The sequence below is a fragment of the Periplaneta americana genome, chromosome 13 (genome assembly GCF_040183065.1).
Source record: "Periplaneta americana isolate PAMFEO1 chromosome 13, P.americana_PAMFEO1_priV1, whole genome shotgun sequence".
Lineage (NCBI taxonomy): Eukaryota > Metazoa > Arthropoda > Insecta > Blattodea > Blattidae > Periplaneta > Periplaneta americana.
Window position 1 is genome coordinate 136,466,622 of NC_091129.1, and position 21,319 is coordinate 136,487,940.

A 21,319-nucleotide genomic window follows, 5' to 3' on the forward strand; every position below is an offset into this window, starting at 1 on the left:
TAACTCAACACGGTTGCAAAATTCAAAATCTCTGACACTACCTTATCACAGAGGAAGTCTTAAGTTTCACAGAACAAGCATGATTTCTTTTTTCCTTCCTTTAACTCGTATCTGATCTAAAAAAATGAAATTTGTAAATAAGTGGCTGTATCTCATGCGAAGTAATTACATTCCACAGAATTAAAATATATTATGATTCCAGTTTTTGCATACGCTGAGTGCTATTTTTTTATTACCTAACGCTCTTGTGTTATGTTGAGTTTCACGTTTTGCTAATTTCTCTGATCAGAAATATCTAATGATCATGTAAGCTTTCAAATAAAGAAAGTAGGCCTACTATTAGGTTTACATTTCAACCATTTTGGTAATTTTTCTCTGTCCAAACATTAATAAATCCGTGGTACTGTTTTGCTCACGATAATTTACATTTTGTCTTTCTCTTGGAGGTGATCGAAATATTTTACAGCAAAGTTGGTCTATATTAGCATATTACATAACGTTATGAGTAAATTACTAAAGTACCCCACCTGTAAATGAGTATACGAGAATGTCTAAAACTGTGAAACAATAAAACAGAATTACAAATAACACGCTAGATATTTAAAACAGGCTCTGTTTCGTAGTTGTATTTAGATAAGCTATCTTAGCTGTGTCAAAGTATAAATTATTTTTCATATGTACGTAATGTACTATGAAATTCCAAAGGATAGTAATTTTATTACTAAAACGTATGAATAATTTTATTTTAGATATAACTTTATGATCAAAATACAAGTAAGGCACTTCGTGTATTTTATATTAAATATCTGTGATAAATAAGCAAATATTTAAGTGATATACACCTCTTTATGTTATGCAAATCTAGCTTTCAGGTAAAGCTAGATTTGCATAACATATAGACTACATTACTGTAGGTACGTTAACAGAAAACCACAATTTCAAGTCACACAGAGTTTGTGTGCACTCGATGTGGGTTTCTGGCGTCTTGTCAGCCCACTCGAGGTACAGCGCATGCATTATGTCCAAACACTCCACCACTTTTCCTACAGAGCTGCGCACGAGATAGGATGAGTCTACTTACGAATTATAAGGGAATGGGTTTGTCTTTGATTTGAACTTGGTAGACACACGCCCGACCTTCCCTTCTATTCCTACCCCCTCTACAGAAATGTGCACATCGCGAGTGTCTTGACAAAATGCATGAGCTGTATGTGGATATGAAGGGAAAAATTGAGACGGTGTCGGGTGAAGTTCCTGAGTAGCTCAGTCGGTAGAGCGTTGACGTGCTCAGCCAAAGGTCCCGGGATCGATATCCGGCCCCAAAACAATTTTTCCCTTAAAATTATTCACTTCTTCATGTTACTTGTTAATCAAATAATATGAAGAGATATAAAAGACCATTTTTCGGATTTCTGTTTCATTAATGTATCTGGATTTTCCATCAGCCATAACATCTAGTAACCCTATAATTTCAAAACTCAGAATGACAAAATATCAGGTTTTCCCTCTTAAATATGGATCGTCCTATTCTCTTGTCCCTTACTTCCTATATTCAGGAAAGTCTTGTTTAATTTTATGGCCAAATTATAGACCTAAAGCGCGCTAAGGTTTCAGGTAAGCCGCACATCAAAGAAACGCGAAAGTGAAACTTTTGGAATTGGAAACACTGAAATATGCAACAAAGTTTCATGACACACACTAATTGGAGAAACAAGCAGTTGCAAATGGAATCAGAGAACAATAAATTTCGGATGACATAGCAGAAGACATGGTGCTCACAACACCGTTTTGGCAAAAAAGCGAAAAAAAAAAAAAATAGATGGCAATGATACTGTATATACCCATACAATGAAATAAACCTTACACATAAAAAATTTAAGTCATGTTCTAGAATGTCGTTAGAGTATGTTAGTTCCTATTGTGGAATCCCACATTAAAATGAAGGATATTAACTTCAGAATAGTTTTGAGTGTTGGAGAAAACTTACTCCAACGTGCTTTAGATAACCCAAAAAGAATATTTAACTGGGTATCACGATTGCGCGCGAAAGATAATTTTAAGGTATATGCCTACGACTGCGCTTAGAGACTGTAAGATGACTGCACATTGCCTTATTGCATCGTAACCAGTGCATACACAACTGGTTGAAATATTTCTTCGGATTGAGTTTCTTGTCACCCGACGAAGTGAAAGATGCTTTCGTACAATACAGCCGATTTCTAGGAAAACATACTTTGATAAAATTAAGATCTTCAGATCACTAGACTACAGTTATATTTCGAAGAAAAATTGTGATTGCAAACTGATTCATTATCTACTCAAGAGCAAAATGTAAAAAACAATACACACAAAATATAATAAAAAAAATGCACCAGAACATATGCTCTATCTCCCTGCTAAGAAATATTTCGAAGAAAATTATGGACATCTATTTAAGTACTCGTACTTTGTTATGTGGAGTTTACGATTGCAGGTATGAATCTTTAGGTAATAATTCTTATACAAACATTTTTGACATATGCTGCCTATACACTTTCCCTTGCCACTTCCTCTGAAGGCCGGCGGGAGGCCTTAAAATAACAAGAAAATCGTTACAGCCATTTTGTGTTATTTTTCTCAAATAATGCCCATTATTTTAGTATGAAACTTTAAAGTACGCAATTCCCGGATAAATTAGCTCATAGATACTGACTGTAAACTAAATCCACACAGCAAATGAAGTGTTCAGAACCATAGTGGGCCAAGTGCCATTTATTAAGAACGGAGAAAGCAAGGGTTTAAAGTTAAGTGAATACTATAGTTTAATGAAGACTGGCATATCATTTAGTTTTAATGTGCATACTTTATATTACTTGCTATATGTCTCAATGAATTATGGCATTCATTTAATTTTAACCCTTGTTTTCTCCGTTTTTAATGTATGGCGCTTGGCCCACTATGGCTCTGAACCCTTCAATTTAGGAGAAATCGATGCACATTTACAGAACCGGCATACCAAAACCTACCTTCCCGGTACTAATATGGGGGAAGGACATAATTTCCATTAAATTTCGGAGATCGAACTTTTGTAGCATCACAATACCTTTCCTTATTTAATATGAGAGGAAAAAACATTGCTAACAAATCAAAATGTCCTTTATCTGTAAGCTGGCACACATTTGTTTAATAACTACAAGATGTACTATAAAAAAAGGAAGTGTTTTATGTCTAGGTAATAAAACAAAGAAACACACCCAAACAGCACTGTCTATCAATATCCTATTCCGTACAATAACCTATGAGTGCAGTTCACAACAAAAAACGCAGCAGCCATGATAAAGTTTAACATCCACTTTTAGAATAATATAGACGGAGACCGATACGTGAACTCTGACCCGCCACACTAACTCATGCACTGAATTTATCAGCTAACAAGCAGACTGAAAAGTCGGATAAGTGACCGTCTCGTTCATAACACGAAATCAACCTCAAAAGCCATGCTAGGTCTGAGGCACTAGTCATGCCTGTATGGGTCCAAGGCAAAACATAACACGGACATACTTGTCCTATCCTAAAGATTAGGCCTACGATATGTTCTCCAAATTCACAAAACTCACTTCTAAAAGTTCGCAAAACTTGTACAAATACCGACTCATGTAGGCTACTACGAATTGTATGTAAATTCCGATTCCCTATGAGTCATATCTTGCGTGATGGTGACGTCGAATGACGACCAAGGTGGGGTTTGGTATCATTTAGCACCATTTCTTCTTCTATGGTGCTATGGTCGTCTTAATTTAACCTTGGCTGCCTAATGACAGCTTTCCATTCTCAACAGCAACTGTTTTTGCACAAGCAAGGTATTAAGCTTTGCGAGCCAACCCCGCAACCTGGAGGACCAGGGACTCTTCTATCTAGGTTACTATACCTTAATCGAGGTGTCCCCGTCTTAAGGGAGGTGATGGTGAAATTTATATTTTCTACCATTCACATGTCGGTTTACAAGCAAAACATATTAAGTCACAAATATTACTTCGGAGAAAAAGGCTTGTATAATGTACATGTCGTATGTGTAAGCATTGTAAAATGAAATACATATGAGAAACAACTTACTAAAGATAATATTTTGAGGATTCATTTTTGTCAAGAAATTTCAAACGTCTTTTTCTGAGAAGTAATATTTTTGGCATGATGTGTGTTGTTTGTAAACTGACGATAAGGTTGTACACTTCATCCCCTTCATATAAGTCATCTCTTCTTTCTATTGTGTATTAGGCCTGATAGCCTGTCACGGTCTCATTTCATTGTTTCAGCGGACGCCCTTCTCGTAAGTAATCTTGCACTATAAATTTCATTATGGTCAGATGAAAATTTTTTTAGGTTATTCAAATTTAAAAAATTGTGCATTTTCAAAATCTCTCTCTTCTTACAAAATTTAAGTTTTATGCATGACATCATTTTACGCCATCTCTGATATGGTTAGAATATTGGGAGAATTTTTTTTAAATATATGCAACTTCAAAATTTAAATTTTTAGTGTCCACTAAACTGAGTATTAAAAAAGGTCCTATGACTTTAACTCTGCCAGGTTAAATAAAACCATTATTATTATTATTATTATTATTATTATTATTATTATTATTATTATCATCATCATTATTATTGCATGTTTTATTTTTAATTGTTTGTTTTGTTAACCTCAATATACTGTATAGGCTAGAACATACAGTAAAAATGTCATACTTTTAGCACCAAAATTGTGAGGGTCCTTACACGTTAAACATGACAAAATGTGCTAGAAAAAAGTGTGAGAAAAAATCTTGTAAAGGCTGTATGGAATTCAAATTCAAGAGCGCAGCCATTTAAACATGACGTAATTTTTATTCTTCGAAGTGCCGCAGAGCACTGAAACTTGCTTAACATACAAGAGATTGTTGCGGAATTTTTCTAAATAAAAAAAATGCGATTCTTTGATTGAAAATAAACAAAATTTCACCTTTCCTCCGCCCTATTAGGCGCCGGGAATTCACTTTCATCCTTCCATATGGTAGAATTTGTAGGTACCACTTGCATTGCAAGCCAAGGCGTAACTTGGGTTTGTTAGATACACCCACATTCAGTACTATTTAGTCGGTTATTTAACAACGCTCTATCAACTACTAGATCATTTAGCGTTGATGAAATTGGTGATAAGCGAGATGGTTTGGCGAGATAAGACCGACGTTTCGCCCTGTGATTACCTGAAATTCGCCTTACAGTAAGAAAAAAATTAGGGGTTGGTCCTACGACTGAAAAAACGGTAGCCTATCTCCCATTTGTATGTTGAATATATTTCATGTTTACAATTCAACAACACCAAAGGATGTTATAGGCATTACCGGTACTACATGTGTCAAAACAATCACAAAATAATGATCTCAAGTCCCTAACGGACTTAGTGGAATTAAAGGGATTGATTAGGGTGATTAGACAGTTAATAAACATGGCTCAGGGAAGCAGAATTTACTCTTTTAACCTTTGTCATTTCTTTAAAATCGCGTGATATTATTGAGGCTAATCTTTGACTACCTGATCTTAAAAAAAAGTACAGTTTTAACGGCAAGTATCTAGACGCAGAATAGACTTTCGATGATATTAAATACTGAACCCACAATTACACGAACCATCCGACTATTACCTTCGTTTAGTACTGTGTCCGACCATCCTGCATAATTGCTTAAAAAGGTCACAATAACTTCAATTTCAAAGGTTGAATCTATTTTTGCCTTCAGATGGAAATACCATATCACTCATAATGAACATTATAAAGTTCCCTGGTTGGGGTCATTACAATTTATTACTAAACACGTATGAATGATCAGCTTGTTGGCGCTTTTAAAAATTGAAGACATTATTACAAAAACAGCCCTAGTCATTTTTAATGAAATTGAGTTAAGGACACATTTGCTACTATTTCAAATCTTTATAGACTCCAAAAATGACACATGTCAGGTGTAATAGCCACAAAGATAAACACCAGTTGTACGGAAACAGCTGGCATGTGTTGTTCTATTTATTTTAATTGTTCTCCTGAAAAATAGCAATTTTGACAAGGGTTGTTTTTGTAATAATGTCTTAAATTGCTAAATCCACACAATGATAGACTTTTTTTTCTATTATTGTATTTGTATTTCTGGAGATGTGGAAGAATAGTAGAACACCAGAATAAATAAATATTAAAGAAATACATAAATAGGTAAATAGATAAATAAATAAATTTCGAAACGTCGTATTTTCTATAGCTTTCAGCAAAGGATAATTTCCAATCCAAACCGCTCTTGCTTATATCTTCGTATAAAATTCCACCCAGAACGGAAGAAAGCGTCTACCGCGCAATTACATGAATCGCGAAAAAGTATCCATGTTGAACTACAGTTTCGCTTAGCGGGAGAGCCATGTGCGAAAGTAAGACCCACCGCGTGCATGGTTTTGTTTTTGTTTGGAGCAGCTATTTTTGCTAATCATCTCTTCACCCCTTGAAATTTCCAACAGCTGCGTCGCTCTATCTCAAACATTACACAAAGCAACCTCCGCGGTAGGGATGAACAAGCTTATCAGTACACAGTGCTTACTGCCACATATCCTAACTTCACTACATTCATCGACGCTTTCAAAACACTGTTGAGGTTTATGGACATACGGCAATATATTCACAGACGCTTTCATCTGAAACACTGACATTAAAAATAATCTAAGAGGACAAAAACTGTTAGCCTTGGGCTCAAATGCCCTCATGTGTTCTACTAGCTTATGACCTCTTTTCGGCACTTTCCTATTTAAAACTCAAATTCACTTTAATGAGGCGGCCCAACTTCGAGTGGGGTAAGTGGCCTACAGACCTGGATTCACACAAATATTTAATCAATCCCGACATATCTTATATAAGTACAGCATTTTTCAACCTCTTCAAATGTGTAATTTTTATATACTATGTATTTTCTTTTTCTGATGTGTGTACATTATCTTTGTACTCGTAATATGTCTGTTCTTATGCAATATGTTTGTTTTTGTGTCTGTTTAATTTCTTTATCATTATTATTATTATTATTATTATTATTATTATTATTATTATTATTATTACAGGAGAATGGAGAAAGTTACACAACGCAGAACTGCACGCATTGTATTCTTCACCTGACATAATTAGGAACATTAAATCCAGACGTTTGAGATGGGCAGGGCATGTAGCATGTATGGGCAAATCCAGAAATGCATATAGAGTGTTAGTTGGGAGGCCGGAGGGAAAAAGACCTTTAGGGAGGCCGAGACGTATATGGGAAGATAATATTAAAATGGACTTGAGGGAGGTGGGATATGATGGTAGAGAATGGATTAATCTTGCTCAGGATAGGGACCAATGGCGGGCTTATGTGAGGGCGGCAATGAACCTCCGGGTTCCTTAAAAGCCAGTAAGTAAGTATTATTATTATTAAATATGTACCTCTTTATATATAATGTTTTTATGTCATATGTATGTAATTTTATGTAATAGTCTGCTTTTGCCATAGGCTATATATGTTTCGTGTGTAAATATGTTCTACATATAACTCATGCATTTTGTCAAGACACTCGCGATGTGCAGTACTTGAACAACGTTTCTGTGGAGGGAGTAGGAGTAGAAAGGGAGGTCGGGCGTGTCTACCGAGTTCAAGGCAAAAACTAACCCAATCCCCTATAATTCGTAAAAGACTCATCCGATCTCGTGCGCAGCTCTGTAGTAAGAGTGGGGGAGTGTCTTGACAAAATGCATGAGCTGTACAATGTACTTGCATGTGATATAATTGTCTGTCTGTTATAAGTTATATGTATTCGTTAGTAACATTTGTGTACTTACTTGTATCTGAAATGTATTTAATTATAATCTTAATATACCTTATGGTAAAATAGGGTTCAAATAAATTTGGATACTCAATAACATGAAGCAAAATAAACTGTGTAATTTAAAATCCCGCTGCACACTCATACAATCTAAACCATTCCCCTCGATTTTGAGAATTTTAGAAGGGAATATGTTTACTGAATGTTGACTTGTGTAGCGTTCGTTGAATGTTGACTCTTGTGGAGTCACTTTTTTTACCACTCCTTTCAATTCTATTTTTACAATTTTTGTTACAACCTTCACTATTTCCATTTCCTTGCGGCACATCGCCGGATCATTCGCGGTACACTACGGTTGAAAATGGCTGCCTTATAAGGACGAGAGATCGAGCGTATCTTTCAGATTTTCTTCTTCAAAACTCTTACCTCTTACCAATGTCAAAATTCAATACAAACCAAGACCTTGCGAGCCCCCATTTGTACAATGCTGACCTACTTCGGATTTTTAGGTCACTAAAATATGATTTCAGGTGCATGAAGTTTAGGAAACAGGCTCTAATATAAAATCATTTCTGTAATTAAGTTTACAAATATGCTGAAATAGTACTGTATATGTTACAAAAATGTGGAATTTATTTCAGTGCTTATAATATTATTACACTAGGTATATAATATTTATCCAAATTTGCCACATTACATTAATTAAATAATAACACTACTATTACGACCACAAACGCTCCCGCCGCCTCCACCACCACCATCACTACCACAACTACTACCACCAAACACCACCACCATCACGAGTTGGTTCTGGTCAAAACTTCATAATAAAATTACAAATCATTTTCCAAATTTGAAATATTAAAAAAATAAATAAATAAACTTATAAAATTGAAGGGTTCAGAGCCATAGTGGGCCAAGCGCCATTTATTAAAAACGGAGAAAGCAAAGGTTAGAGTTAAGTGAATACCATAGTTTAATGAAGATTGACATATCATTTAGTTTTAATGTGTATACTTTATATTGCTTGCTATATGTTTCCATTGAATTATGGTAATAACTTCATTCTAACCCTTCTTTTCTACGGTTTTAGTAAATGGCGCTTAGCCCACTATGCTTCTGAACCCTTCAATTATTAATGATAGATAGGGTAAAGGTTGGTAATATTGTGATACTAATAATATTATGATAGTTCTTTTTTAGAATTTTTTACAATTTTACTGAGCGAGAGGAAGATCGGTTTTTTGCGTCAACGTATTAAGGGAATGTTCGTGGACAAGTTTCAGCACAAAATTAGTCCTTTTCTCGCTCAGTAAAATTGTAAAAAAAAATTTCTCAAAAAGAACTATCATAATATTATTAGTATCACAGTATTACCAACCTTTGCCCTAATATTAACAAATGGTGTATTTCTTTTACCTTTTTGTTTCTGTCGACTATATTCATGTTTTTATTGAATGTCTGATTTATATTAAATGTGTTTTCTCTCTTTTTCTCTTGTCTCTTGTGTGTTAGTTGTCGGTATGAATTAAGATAATTAGTGTGTTTAGTAAATAACCTTTGTGAATGTTATAGTATTGACTAAGACCACACCATACACGAGCTACTGTAGTGGCTAGAAACATTTTTGTTGTATACTTTTGAATTTGTACTCACTTTGCTTACTAGCTAAATAAATAAAAATAAATAAATTGTCTGCTACAAATTTAATACACTTTTGAGAGGCATCCTAACTCAACTTTCCAATAATTAAATAGGCTATCTAGCACTTCACACTATCTGTAGCTTCATCTACTACGAGCCAGATACGTGAATCGCCAATGTCAGAACGAATAAATTCTGACAGAACCCCTTATACGTACTTTGAACTTTTCCCTTATGGTGGATTCTGATGGAATATATTTTCTGTAGCAATATTTTTCCAAGACTTTAAAATGAGGATTCTAAAGGGCGTTAAATGGGATATCTGCTGCGACGATCGCCCGGCATAGCTCAGCATGAAATTCATTTTTGTTTGAATAATTATTTAATCTCTGGATCAGTAGAGACAGTTTCAAACTTTTTGTTTGCTCCACCTTTCCCTGCAAATGTTGAGTTAAGTGGGATTTTTTATCACTGGATACCTTCACAAAAAAACGAAACGATAACGATAGGTAAGTGGTTTCATATTTTAAATAATGCGACCTACTTTTAAAAACATTGTAGACTTATTTATTAAACATTTCAGATTTCCAATAAGATTTTAATAACGCAAATTAAAGTTTCAGGAAACACTGTTGCTTTATTAGGCAGTATGCCGCACCATGACAAAACTGGTTTAAAATATATCCCCCAGCAATCAATCGTACTTTTCTTTTCTCAATCGTACTATCAAGGACTGGAATGCTTTACCTGAAGACTTACTAAAGGCTTTACCAATAACCGAAAATGTATTTAAAAATAGGCTTAAGAACTTTACTAATAGACGGTAGTATATTATACACACTAGTTAAAGGGTGTAATTGCTATCTTGTTATTTGAAGTGTTCTATCAGTGAGGAAGTGTGTTGTGTCAGTGAAGTGTGTAGTGTCAGTGAAGTCTATTGTGTAAGTGAAGTGTGTTGGTGTCAGTGAAGTGGCTGTGCAAAGTATTCGAACAGTGGAATGGTTAGAAGTGTTAGTGAAATCAGGTAGAATCAGTGCAGTGAGTTGACAGCGAAATAAGTGTAGTGCCGAAAGGTACTTGTGCAGATATGAACCTGTCAGACTCGTGGGTCTTAGTTCGAGCTTAGGGTTAAGATGCAAATTAGATTTGCTTTAAATGTTATTTTAAGTGGCCATGCTTCATTTTAAATTAGGATGCTCCTTGTTGTTGTTATTATTATTTTTATTATTATTAATTGTTTTTATTAGTTGTGTTTATTATTAATTATCATTATTGAGTGTAATTAGTTACCACTCCCACCCGGTATATACCCATTTTCAGTGTGAATAAATACATACAAAGAGCGAGAAAATACACCAACGGGAATTAAACTTTTTTCCGGCTTGTGAACAGTATTTTACTTGTATAAATTGAAACAAAAAATAATTTATTTGAATGCTCAAACGTGTGTTTGTTGCTGCACTTTTGTCTGTCCATCCGATACACAAGGGTATTTGGCCGATTTAAGCGGCTAAAAATCGATTTTCTAAAACTCACTGTAGGTTGGAAGAAATATCACATGGCAAAGCTGAATAGTCAGGGAACAATAAACTACCCTATTCCCACCGCTTCGCGCAAATGTTGAGGCCGTATGATAGTCGAAACTTGATCATTTCTTTTGGTGCGCGTATCTTTTCTCGGCATTGTCTGTGTAAGCTTACATTCTATTGTGAATATTATTTAATCGGTGTATGGTTTGAAGTGAATAGTTACTGATTCTAATAGAACCGGTAAGTGTGAATACATTTTAAATATTTTAATCGATATTGTAATTATTTTAACCAAGACAAAGTGATCTGAAAAAAAATATCGTTTTATAATTATTTTCTTAGGCCAATTTTAGCAAACTCGAGTAGCCTATACTTGTTCGCTTCCGGATATTTCCCTATACTGATTTTTACTGTAATAGAAAGCTTAAGGCTCCTACTTCACGATTTCGTGAAAATCAACCGCGGATTCGCGCGGATTTCAAGGATGATTATGATTATTATGATGGTGGTGGTGGTGGAGGAGATTTGTTTGGATGCCACAGAGGAATCGGAGCTTCCAAATAAAACCGCTGTTGTCTGAGCCACGGCTATGCAATAAAAGTTATACATCGGGCACCACAGGGTACATAAACTTTATACATACGTGCATACATATTGTACGCACATTCATTCATTCATACATAGGCCTACACACATACATACATAGGCCTACATACTACACATATAGGGTACAGATATGAGATGGTCGCCTGGGTAGCGCAGTCGGTATAGCGCTGGGTTTCTATGCTCGAGGTTGCGGGTTCGATCCCGGCCCAGGTCGATGGCATTTGAATATACTTAAAATGCGACAGGCTCATGTCAGTAGATTTACTGGCATGTAAAAACACTCCTGCGGGACAAAATTCCGGCACACCGGCGACGCTGATATAACCTCAGTTGTGAACGTCGTTAAATAGACCATAACTTAATTTTTTTTGAAGAGATGTGACAATTTTTTAGAAGAGACGAAGACGGTAGGAGATATGACGACAGCTCTAAATTCTATGACAGAAAATTTTCCAAAAGTCGTCTTACATTTGACATAAGTCCATATGTCTTCATAACATTGGTGAAACCAGCTGACAAATATTCAGCGAGACTGGTCTTACCTTACGAGTATATGTTGCCGAAAGAAGGCATGCTCACTTCATTAGAGAATTGTATTTTGAATCCCATTATAAAAAAAATTAATGAGGGAGAGGGAACAACTGTATATCCAGATCGTTCTTCGCATTCGATAGCAGCAGTTCCGATCAGTCTAGCCATCGACATTATACCTGTACGTATGTGTGTGCGCGCGCGTGCGTACAACAGAAGTGCTCCGCGGAGAAAAAACGATCTATTTATATAGGCTACAAGCAATTTTTTTTTCTGTAGCACACACAAGCGCGGACCAACAAACTGCGAGTATAATACAACACCGCCTGAGAAGTTTGCAATACGCATAGCATAAATAAATTTCCCTTGCATACCTAAAAGGCAAAGATATCGTCTTTATATATGATGCCATGGAAACGTTCAATGGAACGTGAAGGTGTAACCACAGTCTAGTATATACAGTCGCGAAGCTCAATACGTAGTAAATATGCAAACATTAGATAGTTGCTCACCACTAGGATCGCTAATATCGCCTCATTACAGGCAATGCAAAATAGTGCCGTCACAGTCTATTGTTTCTAGCACCCTCAAAACTCAAGCTTCGTGACTGTTGTGTAACACCATGTTTCCATGATTGAGGTGTTATGGTCGGCACGAACTCCGACCGCCTTTTACCTTCGGAAAAGATCAGTTACTCAATTTGATAGGATACTGTAATAATATCGGGGCCGTTCTGGAAGACTTGGCAACGAGAAAAAACAAGTTACCACCCGAAAGTGGTGGTTCACGAGGATTTACCGTCACTTACGGAGCTTATTTCCGAAGACATTCTGAGCAAAAAAGTTATATAAACATTTGTCCTAATCTCAATATTTTCAGAGTTACACTAATTTGAAGTTGTTAGTAAAATACTTTTCCTTAGTTTTAAGGGTAAAAAAATACAAATTAGAATATGAACTATTCAGAAGTATAATTTCTTTAATTAGCTAGTATTCTGAAGCTAAAAAATATTGTTAATTGCTTTGTACAAATTTTGTTTTTCAATTTTTAACTAAAAATGACATCATTCTTACCCACTTATCACAAAAATTATTACAAATCATACGACTTTACAAACTTGATTCTTCACAGTTTAATTATGCAGCCTAATGTACAGTCTTAAAGAATTTACAGGAGTGGTGTGATTCGTAACAATCCTTGTGATAAATGCGCAAAAAAATGTAATTTTGTAGTTAAAAATCGAAAAATTCTGTACAAAGCAACTATAGAATTCACAACACATTTTTAGCTTCAGAATATTAGCCAATTAAAGAAATGATACTCCTGAATAGTTCATTCTTTATCTGTAATATTCTTTTACCCTTAAAACTCAAGAATAATGGTATTTTACAAACAACTTCAAATTAGTGTAAGCTCCACGGTAAATCCTCACGAATCACCCTGTATACCTATATATATATATATATATACGCTTAAATGAATAGAAAACCTACATTAGGTTTTAAATGCATGGTACATTACAAAATTGAGTTAGAAGTTTCAACAGTCTGGCAACATCGCCGCCTCTTTTTTTTCTCGTAATACAGATGTAAGGGGTCTACGAACTCAGGTCTGTCTGCCCTAGTGAACTACCTCCCTTTCTAGCTACAATGTTGCAAGCTGATTGCATAGGTCAATGGTTTCAAATTAGTGGTTTTAAAATTAAATTTACACGAAAACCGTCCACGCTATTGAAATAGGCCAGAGGAATAAATGATTATTTATTAGATTTCTTATCGACAGACAAAAATCACGATCCTACTCGCAATAGTTATCGAATAACAGGGTATTAAACATTTGGGGGAGACATTTTTATAAGAAAACTATGGACTTCCCACCGATATGGCATTACATTTTTTGTTGCATACAACATAAGCTATTCGATCCGAAAATCTGCACGGTTATTTCACATCAGTTTTTTTAAAAACCACCTTCTTTTACATGATTGACCGTTCAACGAAGAATTAATGTTTTCCATGTCTTTTCACTCCTCGCAAATACAACCATCAACTCCACTTCCCTTCCCTATTGTCCACACCTGTGGAGTAACGGTTAGCGCGTCTGGCCGCGAAACCAGGTGGCCCGGGTTCGATTCCCGGTCGGGGAAAGTTACCTGGTTGAGGTTTTTTCCGAGGTTTTCCCTCAACCCAATATGAGCAAATGTTGGGTAACTTTCGGTGCTGGACCCCGGACTCATTTCACCGGCATTATCACCTTCATCCCATAACCTATGAAGTTGATAAAGCGTCGTAAAATAACCCACTAAAAAAATGCCCTATTCACTGATGGAACGAAACAATAGTGTTCAAGAATGATTAAATCATCCAGTGCTCACATATAAATCGTTTACACTAATCTTTACAAATGAACCTAGTTTCCAAACACAAATAGTTCACATGTTTTCATTCTGATAGTCTCTCTATATCTTTTTAAATCACTTTCACACGATCGTCCAAACTCAGAACACTTTTCTTTGCCTTTTTTTTTTTTTTTTAGTGGGTTATTTTACGACGCTTAGGTTACGAGTATTTAGCGTCTGAAGGAGATGGTGATAATGCCGGTGAAATGAGTCTGAAGTCCAGCACCGAAAGTTACCCAGCATTTGCTCATATTGGGTTGAGGGAAAACCCTGGAAAAAAACCTCAACCAGGTAACTTGCCCCAACCGCGAATCGAACCCGGGCCACCTGGTTTCGAGGCCAGACGCTCTAACCGTTACTTCACGGGTGTAGACTTCTTTGTCTTGCTGAATGCAATGTTTACATATTCACAAACTATAATGTCACAAGGCAACATCACTCATTGTTAAGAAAACTTCCAAACAGCTTATACATTCGAAAAAGCATCCTGAAAATGGTGAAATATCCAATAGCACTCCTGCGATGCACATATGAACGAGCCAGAGAGAGTTAAAGAGGCGGGGATGGGGTCCTCCGCCATCCACTGGGAGTCTATTACGTTTGACCTGGCGGACGCAAGGTTTGAACAACTTCATTCTCCTGTGAATGATAGTTAACAAAACAATATTCGAAACACAAAAGTTTCTTGCACCAACTATGCTTAACCAAAGAGAGTTGATGACATTCACTTTCTTTCATATGAAATTCACATGTACCAATTGCCCTTCTAATACAATAAATTTGATGAAGGGGAATAAGCAGGAACTGTCACATTACTGGTGAGTACGTGTTTCATTTTATGTTTGTTTAGAGAATTTCATATACATTCATTGTAATGGTCCACACCTGTGGAGTAACGGCTAGCGAGTCTGCCCGCAAACTAGGTGGCCCGGGTTCAATTCCCGGTCGGGGCAAGTTACCTGGTTGAGGTTTTCCCTCAACCCAATATGACCAAATGCTGGGTAACTATCGGTGCTGGACCCCAGACTCATTTCACCGGCATTATCACCTTCTTCTCATTCAAACGCTAAATAACCTAAGATGTTGATAAAGCATCGTAAAATAACATACTGCGTGTTCAGTTCAAAATGTGTCATGGCTCGCTTTATGCCGTTGAGCCTAGAGAATTCAATCTTCCTACACTTCCACAGAGGCGTATTACGTATGTGCCAGAGAAGTTGCCTAGAAAGTACGGCGTTCATTCTGAAGAGTACTTACCGATACTTACGGTAACGCCTGTAGTGGCAGGAATGTGAACTGTTTGGAAACACGTACTGAGGTGAGTTTTTTCTTACTGTCGGGATATGTGGAGAGGGTTAAGATGATTACTTACGTATTTGTTGACATTAACTTCGACGGTCAACATGGACACGGAGAATTTGATTTGTATTGTGGAATGTTGCCGTACGCAACCGATGATAACACATACCCTGCTTACGACTTGCCCGCGCAAAATACAGTTCGAAAGAGGTTATGGTAGCACACAGACTTTACAGACCGCCATCTGTTGCTACGACGTTCAAGTTATACTGTACACGTTCTCAAGTTCAGATTGAACGCCTTGATTAATAGGCAACTTCTCTGACATAAAAGCTGAAACTACCTTCAAATCGCTGACTCGCAACAGTGACGTCATGACACACTTTGAAATGAACACCCAGTACATACATTCATTGTATTGTGTTTAAAATTCCCCCTCCCCATCCGATCACTCACCCACACGCTCAAAATATAACAGCAGGTGGCTATGTAAAATTAGCAGTTTTAATACGTCCCAGAATCATATTTCCAAATTGATATTGTTTATACCTTTGCTTAACATAGAGTTGCTCGTTCCCTACGCTGCTTCACACATATTCAATTCTCGTGCCCAACAGGTCAAACGTTATAGACTCCCACCCCCGCCTCTGTAACCCTACCTCGTTCATATGTACAACGCAAGATGTGATATTAGAGATTTCACTATTTTCCAGAATGCTCTTTCGAATGCATAAATTGTTTGGAAGTTTTCTTAACAGCGAGTGATGTTCCCTTGTCAGCTGTATGATGTCCTATTGGAAGTGTTAACTTAAAAAACATCAAATTCGAGTAATGGTAAAAACTCCGGAAAACAATCATTAGCCTATATTATGCTACAGGAGAATCCCAGACGTTCCTTGTACATGAAGATATGATCGGCGGAATATCAGCCTACTTCTTCACTTATTATAATGCTTTTCACGCGATGAAAGATATCATACAGCTCACATTCTCAATTCCTTTTACATGGTCTTCTTATTCCCTTACTTCGAAAAATTCTTGTAACTCCTTTTCATAAAATTACATAGAGCCTTGAGTTTTAATATAAATTAGAATTGTTCTGTCTGCCACTGACTGATTGTTAAATCTGACAGCACATCTCTTGGCAGGTGATGTTGATGGTAAATGGAGAAACCGTGGAATTAAGGCAAAAAAAACTGACTCTCTCAAAAAAAAATAATAATGAAGCTCTTATCATCCAGTCTGCTGTCCAAAAATCTGAAAGTTAGAATTTATAAAACAGTTATATTACCGGTTCTTCTGTATGGTTGTGAAACTTGGACTCTCAATCTGAGAGAGGAACATAGGTTAAGGGTGTTTGAGAATAAGGTGCTTAGGAAAATATTTGGGGCTAAGCGGGATGAAGTTACAGGAGAATGGAGAAAGTTACACAACGCAGAACTGCACACATTGTATTCTTCACCTGACATAATTAGGAACATTAAATCCAGACGTTTGAGATGGGCAGGGCATGTAGCACGTATGGGCGAATCCAGAAATGCATATAGAGTGTTAGTTGGGAGACGGAGGGAAAAAGACCTTTAGGGAGGCCGAGATGTAGATGGGAGGATAATATTAAAATGGATTTGAGGGAGGTGGGGTATGATGATAGACTGGATTAATCTTGCACAGGATAGGGACCGCTGGCGGGCTTATGTGAGGGTTCCTTAAAAGCCATTTGTAAGTAAGTAATGTCTCAACACTGTCTTTTATCTTCACAATTCCATGAAATCTTGCATTTTAATGTAAAACCAGTGTATTAGCCATTCAAGTAATGGTGCAACATGCTGCTTGCTGCATTATTTTAAAGAGAATCAAAAAGTGACTGACATCAAATTTGTCCAGTTACAGAGAATAGTGTCCCACGTCATAGCACTGTGATTTAAGGCATCATGCTTGGACTTCCTTTAGAGAATGAGCACTGGTTCGAGTCCTCATGCGGAAAGAATTATCTCATTAAATTTCGGATAGTGTACGGGATCAGTGCCCACCCAGCATCTTCATGAATTTGACGAGCAATGCTAGCTAGCAAAATCCAGTTTCGAAAACTAACTATAATGGTTGGGAGGATCATTGTACTCACCACACAATATCCCCATACTGGTTGGACGATCGCTCACCATTGGTGAGGCATACGAACGTGAGATCAACAATCAGCCTTGGCCCTTCATGTGCTGTCACGCCATATATTACAGATAGGTAATAGTCATTAGTTTAAGAAGAGGAAAGATAGTGCAATATTTGTCTGTATGTAGAAATGACTAGAAGTATATTTTTTCATTGCACAGTTCATTAAATAGGAAAAAAAGGAATTCGTTTCCTTGTGTTACTATGAAAACTGCATGGAGATTATGCAAAATCAAGGAAACTGCTAATGAGCAAAAGAAATAAAGCTCTTCTCATGGGAGTAAACAATATTTACTTACATGGGGAAAACCTTTCTAGAAAAAGAAAGATATGACTTCTTGATAAGCCTACTTAAAAATATTCATATCTATTCAGAGTAAGATAGAGATCTGATCATTTTATTTCCATTGGAAAATGAGACATTTATTTAAAAACATGCAATTAATGTAAGCAACTATTAGGCCACAATTCCAAAAGTAAATAAATAGCGAGAAAACAGTGTAAAATTTATAGGGAGCTCAATGAGCCTAAAGCCCCATACGCATATCAATCAATAGTCTCAAGGCAGGCTCAGAAATGAACTGCTTGAAGACTGAGCAGTCTGTACAGAACTCTACATACACATTGAACCATTTCCCCAAGGCAACTTGTGTGTACATGCGTATGTGTGGTTTCCACGTGACGACTTTTACAGTAGTTTGTAGAAGTCGCACAGATGCTCTAGTTATTGATTTTGTGTTTTGGAAATATTACTTTTCCTGAAAGGCTAAGTAGGCATGAGACTCCTACTGGAAGAAGCAGCAGCTTTTAGCAAAGCCAAAAAGAGGAGATTGTGGTCAGAAAATGATTCTTAAAAAGGCAATTTTCTCATATACAGGGTTAGTTAAAAGTCCCGCACCACCTAAATAACTTTTGAAGCATGTGGTTCAGTGACATGAAACTTGGTATGTGAGGATAACCATACACTAAGAACTCAATAATGGTATTAACGAGTTTTTTCTACTTCCGGTTTAACCGGAAGTAACTCCAACACTCTTATTTTAAATGGAACACCCAATATATATATATATATATATATATATATATATATATATATTTATTTATTTTATTTTTTTTTTAATAGTGCTCATTAAGAGCTTTTCAAAAATTACCCACACTTGATACTTCTGTATAAATTCAGTGTTGCTAAGTCAAGAAAACAGAAAAGTGTATCGAATATTAAAATAATAAATGCACTACCTAAATAACTTTTGAAGCATACGGTTCAGTGATATGAAACTTGATATGTGAGGATAAGCATATGCTAAGTACTTAATAATGGTATTACCGAGTTTTTTCTACTTCCGGTACCGGAAGTAACTCTAAGTCTCTTCCGGAAGTAACTCTAACTCTCTTATTTTAAATGGAACACCCAATATATATATATATATATATATATATATATATATTTGAATAAAGCTCATTAAGAGCTGTTCAAAAAGTACCCACACTTGATACTTCTGTACAAATTCAGTGTTGCTAAATAAAAATGGAAGTGGTGCAAGATATTCCTAAAGCCTGGTTAAATCAATCCTTAAATGGTTTCTATGATCGAGTGACACATTGTAAAGCAGCTGAGGGCTACCAATTTGAACACATAATTTAGAAGGTGAGCTAGCTTTGTTTTGTTTTTATTAAGGAAGGAGTATTTTATTATTTTAATATTCGATACACTTTTATGTTTTCTTGACTTGGCAACACTGAATTTGTACAGAAGAGTTGAGTGTGGGTACTTTTTGAAAAGCTCTTAATGAACACTATTCAAAAATAAAAAAATATATTGGGTGTTCCATTTAAAATAAGAGAGTTGGAGTTACTTCCGGTTAAACCGGAAGTAGAAAAAACTCGGTAATACCATTATTGAGTTCTTAGCATATGGTTATCCTCACATACCAAGTTTCATATCACTGAACCGTATGCTGCAAAAGTTATTTAGGTGGTGCATTTATTATTTTAATATTCGATACACTTTTCTTTTTTATTGACTTAGTAACACTGAATTTGTACAGAAGTATCAAGTGTGGGTAATTTTTGAAAAGCTCTTAATGAGTACTATTCAAAAATAAAAAAAATATATATTGGGTGTTCCATTTAAAATGAGAGTGTTGGAGTTACTTCTGGTTAAGCCGGAAGTAGAAAAAACTCGGTAATACCATTATTGAGTTCTTAGTATATGGTTATCATCACATACAAAGTTTCATGTCACTGAACCTTTTATTCTTCAAAAGTTATTTAGGTGGTGCGGAACTTTTAACTAACCCTGTATATTTGAGATCTGAGAGTTCGTTATCCAGTTGCTAATGGAACATGCAACTTTTGATTACCTATAAGAACTCATAAGGCTGTTAATTGGGAAGCATAACACAAATATGAGGGACTCAATTTATCCTAATAAAAGATTTGTTGCTACTCAATTCTTGAATCTCATCTCATCTACTGGCTGTTCTCTTCAAGATTTTAAATGTTCTATAGCAATTTCATTGCAAGTGTTCGAAAATTAATCCAGGTAACTTTAATCATTACTTTCCACTCTCCATAGGTGCTTATAACTATTATATCTATACTAATAATAAATCTATAGCCGAAATTTTTCTGGTAATTTTCGATTTTCCAAAAATAATTGGTCCTAACATATATAATTAACCACCCTGAAACCGAAAATCCCTTTTTTTGAAATTTTTGTTTGTATGTCTGTCTGTATGTATGTTTGTTACCTTTTCACGCGATAATGGCTGAACCGATTTCGATGAAAATTGGAATATAAATTAAGTTCGTTGTAACTTAGATTATAGGCTATATGGCATTCAAAATACGTTATTTAAAGGGGGGTTATAAGGGGGCCTCAATTAAATAAATCGAAATATCTCGCTTATTATTGATTTTTGTGAAATATGTTACATAACAAAAGTTTCTTTAAAAATGATTTCTGATAAGTTTTATTCTCTGAAAAAGTTTGATAGGACTGATATTTAATGAGATAAATGAGTTTTAAAATTAAAATAACTGTCATCTAAGGCGGTGTATTGAAATAAAAAACAAATGACTTCGTCTATAAGGGGCCTTGGACACAACAATCGAAAGCTATGAAACATAGCCTACAGACAATGTTTCTGTGTTTGTATGAAGTAATATTAGAAGCTAAATTAACCGATTTGTATAATTAATTATCATTTCATCATTGAAAAGTGTAGTTTCTCTGGATGGACAAAATGCTATAATGTTAATACAGTAACTTGTGAGTGAATTGAGGACAGGTAAGATTAAAATAGCT

The 21,319-nt window shown here is 35.7% G+C and overlaps 1 protein-coding gene across 5 annotated transcripts in view; it reads right to left on the reverse strand.

The window, feature by feature from the left end:
- LOC138712465 (uncharacterized) overlaps positions 1-21,319 on the reverse strand; it is a 283,130-nt gene that overhangs the window by 254,272 nt on the left and 7,539 nt on the right. The window lies entirely within an intron of this gene.